Raw genomic sequence first — 8,447 nt, forward strand, 5'->3', positions numbered from 1 at the left:
TAGCCAGAAATAAATTTTGCGGTTATGGTAATGGATGAAATAGTCAGGGACTGCGTATTAACTATGACGAGAAATTTCTCACAGTGTGATATGAACTTTAAGAAATAAGGTAAAATTGATATAGCAACATTATTGAGAGACCAATGAAATGTTTAGTATTAAAAACGCTGCGACATTTCTGGAAAATATTTGACATTTTTTCAAGTATAATTTACATGAAAACCTACATTTAAGTTTTTATACTTGTCTAGACGTTTTTCATGTGTAATCAGCTTTTTGAATACACGTATCACTTGCAGACTTGATCAGTCCGGGCGCTGATACAGTTAATGTCACAAAGCGACGGTTTTTGTCACTTTTAATTCGCTGTACTACATACTCACTAAACTCAAATACACGAGGTGATATCCCAAGTATTCCATAGAGCACAGAAAATTAATTTTAGTCGTGCTAATATTCAGCATTCTGTTAAATTTTACCCTCCGTGTTTTCTAGATTTAAATCAGTGAATTTTCATTGATTATAAGTATATTATTGAAAAAATCAGTGCATTCTACACTGATCTTACACCGATTTCCAGGGTATGTACACTGATTTTTCCAGTGGTATACATGTAACTAATGCATAAACGATGTAAACAAATCAGACGCAATACAATAAACATGAATTGTTCGATATAAAATACGCCAGATAAATGTAAATGAAACGAATTAACTATCACATGGACAATTAGAACCAACCAACGAAAAAGTGTTTTCCCATTATATTTATAACCCTCTGCGGTCTGTGATAATTTCTAAAAATTTTCACTTAGCTTCCCAATTTGTCCACAGTATCCCGAAACAGTCTATAAATCGAAATCTGCATTTTATTTCCCTTTTTTCATCACGCAATGGGTTACGTAAGGCTCCTGGTATGATCCCGAGCCATCTTCACGGTACAACTGTGAACATCGTATAATTCTGGAGTTGACAGATTCACAATATTTTCCCCATCACGTCAATACCGTCCCTAAGATTGACTCTAGCAGCGTCAGTAGAATTATAAATACATTGCTGGTCATAACGTCCAGCGAAATTTTTATTGTACCAGGGTGTCCAAAGCCTCGCCTATGAGCTAAGTTGCACAAATCCGGCTCATACAAGGGTATAAACAAAGAGTCACACCGCAAATGAGCGCCTCGTGATTAGGTGAAAAGCGAAGCTCTGAGACGCGGCGAGGTAAGGGGAGGGACTAAAGCTCGGGGATGATGATCAGGGAAGGACGTGAGATGCGGGAGTGCGTGTCGAGGTCACGGATCCCAAAAATAACCCAGCGTTCCAGATTCGTGTCATGACCTAGTTTTCCCGCACCCGGGATGACAGACGGCGGTCCCGCTCCCATTCATGCCGTTTCACCCTCCGGACACAAACGCAACCCCAGCTCCTATTCAATTAGTACGTACCTATTCGCTCTTAATGCCCAGCACATGGGGATTCCCCGAGCTGTTGTTGCTACCTCGGTACCCGCAATAATTGTCCCTCTTCTTCCTCTTCTACTATTCCGAAATTAGTGGTACAGGTGGACCCCTGGGAATCAAGGGCGTGTCGTCAGCTACGAATCGTCTTCGCGGCACGCTGACCATCCATCTCGTATTTTATTCATTCCCTTTACCTGTGCAACGTTCGTCTATTTTTATCCGGCCTCTGCAGCCCTGGGGGATGCTGGGAACCCCCCCCCCCCCTTGCCTTGTACCTCGGCCGAAAGGACGCGACCCAGTTTCCGGGTGTTGCCCCGCGCTACGTCATACCTTCAGCAACCCCATTCACGACCCTTCGCTCACCCAGATTCTGCCCGCGTATACATACCATGAAGTATCACTGTTCATTGAGACCCCGGGCGCACCCGCTGTATCTACTCTCGACCGTTTTATTGCTTACACCATAGCCACCAATCAGCCAGGGGTGTCGAAGGTGGGATTATTTTACGGATTTTGCCAGAGGTCGAAGTGATAAAACCCTGACGAGATTATTTTTATCGTTAGATTACAGAAATAATGATGCCGCAGATTTTCTTTGGGAAAAGGGTCGCAGGATTAATGTCTCAGGATTTTAACCGATGTTTAAGTAGAGAAATTGGAGAAAAACAGGGACTTAAATAGATATAAAAACATATTTCGCGCAGGACACTGTACTTCGAATTTCTTAACCATCACACGGCTCGTGCCAGCTGAACACATGCCAGGGATGGAAAATATGGTTGGTAGCATTTTAAATCTATTAGATGATACTACACAAGCCAATTGTAAATTTTTTTACATCAATGGACCAGGTGGGTCTGGTAAGACTGGAACTCGAAGTGAAATCATTCAGAAAATTGTAAAGACCAGAATATTTGAACAGCTTATCTCCATCATCTTTGTTTCCACACGAATTAAAGTTACAGGTAAACAGTATTATTAATTGAATAAGAAATTTAAAATATGAACTTCGCCCCTGATATATATTGATTACATAATCGTAAAATGGCAATGCTAAATTGACAACTGAAAAAAAAATCTGCGTCATTGACACGAAATAAAATAGACTTCTAAATAAAATTAGCCATCGTAACGTGAAATCGATCGAATCTGTCAGCTTCTTATAAATTGACAAGCGATTTGAAATGAAGCATAGATATCTTATGGTTTATTTATAATTCTAGTCATTTTTATTTAAGCATTTTTCAAGAAATTCTCGCAGCTTCTGAATACAATATCTTGACAAATACACAACGTACGATTGTCTGGAAACAAATTTATTAAAAAGTACAGATTCTTGGCTCATCAACTTCCTGGCCACGTCCTCCACTGCAAAAAAGCGTAGAATTACTAAAAAAATTCCAACCCAAGTATACTCGTATACATTGCGAATGCATACAAGCATTAGATTTACGTGTACAATTTATAATCCACGGATGGTCGGTGGCTCACTTCCCTTTTCCCCGCCGGCATTGGGTCCCTTTCATCCCTTAGCGATACAGTTTGACCCAGTTTGGTTCCAGCGCAATGACGTCACACTCGTCATTGAGTAGACCGTCCGACAAGATGCCCTACTTACGAGGGCGTAGTTATAGTAACAGGAAACCCGCCCAGCCAACCTCCCTGGGATTCCCGGGGGTTGCAGCAGGTATCAGGACAACTTCCATGGTCACAGGTCCCGTCAGCAGACCTGCAAGCACTGCATCGTAGCGTCACCCAAATTTTCCGAGGTCCTTGAAATGTTAAATCCGCACCTTCTTTTATATCCTCAGATTATTTATTCAACTTTGCGCACTTCCATTGATATTATTTTGACTTGTTTTCACTTACAATTCACTTTTCTATCCCTGATGACAAACTTATTATATTATTAGATCCCGAGTTCTGTCCGCACCTTAGGAATAGATACTTCAATCGTCTATCCAAACTACGATAACTACGCTAAAAATATTCCCGCGCTACGAATGACGCGAATAGATAACCACGATTTCTTACATAACCGAGGATTATAATGGGATTGTCTTGTTTTATGAACGATTAAACCGTCTGACGCAAATCGAACAATAACTGTAACAGTTATTTTCAGAATCGATTAAGGGGGTTCGAGAGTGAAAATTTCGAATACGGTTTTAGGTAATTTGCGCCAACGTCAGCTGGCCATTGAATGGAGAGCATTATCTCCATTGACGTAGTGAGATTCTCCTGGAAGAATCTTCAGATTGCCTGGAAGCTTTATACCGTCAGCAATTATTGTCTTGCAAATGAAAATCTTTCATTGTGACGCTCGTCGGCAACTCGCTTTACCGTAGATCCTCCAACACGTAACATGACACTATAAAACGGATGTACGTATAGCCGTTCCGATTCTGAATAATTTTAGATTCATTTTCAGCCCCGTAACTGCAACGTAAAAAAAAACATCCCGTGTTTAGAGGGTGAGGATGTGAGAACGTGCTCGAACAACTATGTATGCAGGTTACGTACGATTGGCCCGGGGAATTTCCGGTCGAGGCCACATCCCTGCTTTGAGTCCCTCCGGTGAAGGTTTTTCCCTCAAGGATTTCGTTTGATTGTTGCAGACTCTGCATCCACTTGCATAACTTTACTGCAGTTAATTAGACTCCGACCGTGACAATTGATCCATGACACTGCGTAATACAGTGATGGAGGAATAATTGCTTTGCACGTAACAGTTACAAGAGAAAACAAACAGGAAAAATCGTCTGGCCTGAACGAATAGGCCTTATACAAATTGCCGCGATTCTCGTTATTTTCACTATTAACTTAGAAATTGCTGGGCTGATTTTGGCGAAACTGATGAATTCTAAGTTAGGAATTCAAAACGCATCGATTGAGATCAAAATCATCCAAAACCGTTCGTTCGTTCTCGCGAAATGCAGTCAGGAAGTACTTTTATACGGTCCCTATTTTCTGAAAAATATATAATTCTGCATCGTACGAAATGAAAATAAGTTTTTCAGTGTATCGAGAAAGTCTGATCAAATTACCTGCACGAGAAAATGTAGAACCATCAACTATAATTACACTAAATAGTTTCTTGGACGATTTTTTTGTTCAACACCAAAAATATTGTGACCTTTTCCGTAGTAAAGATACACAAATTATTGGAATGTTTTAGCGACCACAAAAAATGGAATTTTTCACGTTAGGTAGCCGTTCCATTCAATGAGCCCCCCTTCCCCTCCTCTCCCCGCGTAGAGGGTGCAAGTCGTTGCACTATGAAGGTGTGACGTCGCGATGACGTCACGTTTCCATGGCAGCCAGCCTCGACGTCGATGTGCCTCCGGATGCTGCAGGGCGCCAAGCCATCCCGATCCTGGAGTAACGGGAACGCTGACCTCGAAGTAGGTCAGTTCCTCTTCACCCCGCGCTCACCCCGTGTCCTGTACGGCACTCAACGAAGCTGGTTCCAAACCCATCCCCCCAAGTTTGGCAACCCTCGGTTAATGGCTGTGAAGTGGAAATTTACAACGTTCGACGATTCGAAAATGTCAGCATAGATAATACTTCTAGTAATATTGGGCAATAATCGATTAATCGGCAGCTTCGATTAATTTATTATTCGATCAATTGAATTCGTCGATTAATCGTTTTTCAAATTGATCGGTTGATCGACGGTTGCGATTCATGTATCGATTGAACTGGAGAATTATTACGAGATAATCTTGATTAATCGATTAATCGAAAAAGTGATCGATCGAAATGGAGTCGAAACTGTCGATTAATTGGAATGGTTTAATTGGAAAAACGATTAACCGAAATCGTCGATTTATAGATTTATCGAAATAACGATTAATGGAAGCTGCCGATTAATCGCACTGCACTAATTTCGACTGAAAATACACAGCAAAGTCGTTTGTGCTCAATTATACATAATTTAAACAAAGAGTAGTATCATTGAAACTGAATATTCAGTGAATTATTCTATCACAGTAAAGACTTGCCAACTTGCTGCTGTTGAAACTTTCGAAAAGCTTTTATAAAATTCGCATATAATTCCGATAAACTTGATGGCAGGTTATTAAAATTCTTTATATTGCAAATGCGGTTGTAGTTGAAATAAATAAATGTTTTATTCTCTTAGTTACTGTCTTACGGCATGAGTTGAAAATGAACTTCTTCGAACTTTTCAACCGTGCAAATGCATCAATTGATCTATGGTATATCCAGTATACGTATATATACATATATAGTACCCATTTGAAAAGCGTGCCCAGCAATCTAACCGAAATCTAACCCAGCACTGATTGTCGTGTTTTCCTCCACCGAACCTGACACGAAAATTAATGCCAACGTGATTAAGGGTTGTTATAGGCGAGAATATCACTTCGTGCTAATTGGAATCGCTATGCAAACGGCTGAAGACTGCTTCAGATGTGTTTTGTATTTAAGTATTCGATTGTGCAGCCGCAACCACAACTCGGAGTCCGTCTACCTGCTTTCTTGGGCAAAACCATCTTCTGCTCCAACTCAAAGGTTTATTTCGAACTGGGTTACACCCCATCCCCAGATATAACTCGTTACCTCGTCGGGTGACGTCACTATACGAGCGCACCTTTGATTGGTTTTTTTTTTTTTAAGGGAACTTTACGGCAACACGCGACGCGACAAAGTTGATGTAAGAGTAAGTTTTCTTCCCGGTTCTTCCCGCATGCCGATCGTACAAAGTGCTGAAGTTTGCTCTTTTTCACTCTGGCATCCAAAAGAAATAAATTCCTTAATCACTATCATCGGTGGCGTAAAAATTGAGAATGTATATTCGGATGTATGCAGTCAGGACTGGGATACGTTTAAATAAAAATATGGCGAAAAGAAGGTTTGAGAAGTTCAAAGAAAGTCCCCGTGAAATAATGGTAGATGTTATTGTAATAATGATTATGTTGTTAATAATAAGGCCTCAATAATAACGAGGGGGATGTTTCAAACTAGATGTAATTTAATCAATTGCGTTAGACGCAAGCATGGAAACGAAAATATTAATCAATCTACCTTTCTGTTGTCTCTTTGTTTTTTGGCATCGACGTCTTCACCGCAAACATCCGTCACACCGTGACGTTCGTGAATTGGGGAGGATCTTTGTCAGGTTAAAAGGTGCCGTCCCACGTACCTCTCGTAACTAAATTTGAGAAGAAAAACCCAAGACCGACGTACATACCAACATCAACCTACGTACACGAATAAAAAGAGGAGATACTCGAGATAAAACTTTGAATATAAATAAGTGCTTCTTCTCTAAATTCGTACGTCATTATTTTTTTTTTAATATTCCCATTACACTCCTTCTATCCTATATTAAACAATTTCGCGACGTTCACCGTCAAATCTAATCAGGCCGTATATTATGTTTCACGATCAGTCAAATTACGAGACAAAGGATCAATAACTGAGGATGATGTAAAAATAAAATCAAGACATTCTTAGGGGAGATTGAGCAGGAAGATTATTTTCGATTGGATCAGGCATTCCATTAAAAGTCTAACTGAAACAATTATCCGAATCAATGAACAATCGTTAACTAACGCAATAAGATACGTACTAAAGTTACTTCATGGAAACTTGTCAAGTATGTACAGTGCGAAAGGACTTCGAAATACGAGTCTCGTGAATAAGTATAATAACGTGACTGGCTGGCACGTGATTGTGAATCAGTTGTTCTGGCGAATCACGTCACCGTCGTCACGGGGTGTAATTTCAGCACGAGACTTGCTAAGGGCTGCTCTATTCACCTTTGACGTGAAATCATAGGACTCGTGCGTATTGGAACAGTTTCCTTCCAATTACCTAACGACTGGTATATATGTGAGTACATAAATATATATACAATATATGTATAAGGCATAAAAATTAATTGCCTGCGGGAGTATACCGCTAATTAGAGAAAGAATAATTCGCAAAAATGCGTCAACGAGTTCAATCGGAGGTTTGCCCCCTGTCTTATAATTAATCTTGATTACAAATTCTCATTAGCAAAATATTCATCTTCGCTTTCCATCGGATTACAAAAATCCAATTACGAACTACAAGTAATTATTGGCTTGTTGTGTAAAAACCAAGCTTGAAGAAAATATTACTTTCGCATTTCTTATCTTGCGGAGATTGAAAACATGCAACGCTGTTCTGCTTGAGCTCCGTTTATATTCCAACTGAAAATAATCAGCGAGGCGCGAACTGCCATGTTATCGCAGAAATTTTAATACTACAAATACCTGAATTATTCTCAAATTTTCATTTAATTTATAAAGACCAATTAGAAAAATGAAAATGAAAATGAACCTCCAACATATCTTTGAATTACCTTGTTTTTTTTTTTTACGTTTTCATACGCACCTTGTGCTGACGTAGATCAAGACCTTCCGCCTCCGTGATTTTATACCATCACACCCATCAGTTATATCAAAACGCATGAATTGCTTATCGTTATAATTAGGAATGAATTAAAGTCTAACGCTTAATCCACCAAGACGAAAAATCACAGATTATTTTTCTTGTTTATACTTGGTTTTAGTATCTTGATCGCAATGGGCGTACACGGAATAAAAAGTTATTGTTATACCTATATGCAGAAGTATATATTGAACATGCGTCAATATCAATTTCGCTGACTCGAAAGTCTCGAGAAACTTGGCCTTTGTGCTCTCATCGGGTTTACTTGGCCTGAGGACACATGTTTCTTCGGTTATGGATGTTCGTATCAATTTCGCAGCCAACTACCCGGGTTTATAATAATCGCGGAAGCTACTGTCGTAGCGAGAAAGTTCACCGCCTAGCGGCCGTTTGTAGTACTAGTATACTGATGCTTACGGTGAATATATTCTCTACATGTTTCAAAGCATGTGGTGTTTATTTTACCTCGTAAACGAATTATTGCAACTAATTCAACCTGTTACCCCAAACAAGCCGGTCGGTTAGATTAACAAAGTATGGCATT

The sequence above is a fragment of the Diprion similis genome, chromosome 4 (genome assembly GCF_021155765.1).
Source record: "Diprion similis isolate iyDipSimi1 chromosome 4, iyDipSimi1.1, whole genome shotgun sequence".
NCBI lineage: Eukaryota > Metazoa > Arthropoda > Insecta > Hymenoptera > Diprionidae > Diprion > Diprion similis.